General features: G+C 41.3%; 1 long non-coding RNA gene across 1 annotated transcript; it reads right to left on the reverse strand.

Moving 5' to 3' along the window:
• Positions 1 to 264: 264 nt before the first annotated feature.
• Positions 265 to 876, reverse strand: LOC128460164 (uncharacterized). Its single transcript, XR_008342183.1, has 2 exons — positions 606 to 876; positions 265 to 315 (listed from the first exon to the last, which is right to left on the reverse strand). It is a non-coding gene; the product is annotated as an uncharacterized LOC128460164 (long non-coding RNA).
• Between the last annotated feature and the right edge of the window lie 650 nt (positions 877 to 1,526).

Below are 1,526 nucleotides of genomic sequence, written 5' to 3' on the forward strand. Positions count from 1 at the left end.
TATGAAAATGAAAATAAAGTTTCAGTCTCTTGTGTGTCAATGGTTTAAATAAACTGTACTGAAAAATGCACAAATGATCTCAGTCTCTCAGTGCAAAACACTTAAGTCTTTTATTTGCAGCCATGTTCACGCCGTCCTGGTGGTAAAGGATACTCACGCGGCATGGAGATGGCCGCTGCTGTCTGGTTGCGTCTTCCTCGGCTACTCATGCAGAGCAGTCGAGTTCTCACTGTAGCTCCCAAGTAGTTCACACGAGGCCAGAGGTCTTTGTTAGAAAACGGGGTTTTATTTCCAGGTCGAACCAACCCGTGAGAACTGGGTTTAGAGAGAAAAATAAATGAAAATAAATACAAATTCACAATATGCAAATGTCCGTTTTTACAGCAGCACAACAGGTGTTACATTACACCAAAAAACACTTCACACACACCTCACATACAGCCCGCAGCTCAATATTAACTTGCACATTTACAAACTTAACTTACATAAACATATTCACAACTTTACATAGTATGCAAATCACTATCACGCACAACCATGCAATTGAAAGCAACACAATAAAATCGTTCACATTCTTCTTAGATATAAATAAATGATAAACATACCTCGTCCACTGCTTACTACTTGAGGGAATCTTATCTTATTGCTTGTCCTTTATAGTTTTTTCTTCTTCTTCTTATGTGCTTTTACTTTTAAGTTTAATTTATAGCTTATTGATTGTGCTGCTTCTTTCGCGCTGTTTGGCTAGGTACGTCGCTTAAAGGTGTGGTGTAGGAAACATATGACGGCGGCAATTAGTTCCGCCCCAGTGCCATTATAACCAGTAGGAACCAAAAACGGGAGGTTAACCAACTAAACAAACTGCCAATGTGCGGCAGTTACATAAATGTTGATGATTCGATGATTTGTTCACCAACAACACAGGCCTTTAAAGTCGACACAGTAGCATGCTAAAATATCTTGCAGACCAGGGCCACGAGGCCAGCCTGGCTAAGCTGCAATTTGTCCAGAAAAGTGTAACTTTCCTAGGACACAAAATTTCTAGTAGCGGTAAAAACATTGAGCTCAAACGAGTGGAAGCCATCCTAAAGATTCTAACACCGCGTTCTAAAAAACAATTAATGTAATTTTTTTTAGGGATGACGGACTACTGTAAACAGTGGATCTGTGATTATGCATCCCTGGAGGCTCCACTCCTGTATGTTATGCATGGCCAAGGACTGACACCAACCGACAACCTGACGTGGATGACAGACGCTGACACAGCATTTACCTAACTACAACAGACTGACTTCGACACCTACACTGGGACCACCAGATCAAAACAGATCATTTACACAGACTGTAAATGAGGAACGGGGTTTCATGACAACAGTTTAGTGCAAACGACCAGTGGCGTATTTATCCTCCAAGACATTAGATAGCTTGGCATTGGGTCAGCCTCTCTGTCTAAGAGCAGAATGATATCAAGAGGTCACATTGTTAATGCCATATTCTGGATCGTCCATTCTGCTAGAGCAGCAACC

This window comes from Pleuronectes platessa, chromosome 17, assembly GCF_947347685.1.
Source record: "Pleuronectes platessa chromosome 17, fPlePla1.1, whole genome shotgun sequence".
NCBI classification, from domain to species: Eukaryota; Metazoa; Chordata; class Actinopteri; order Pleuronectiformes; family Pleuronectidae; genus Pleuronectes; species Pleuronectes platessa.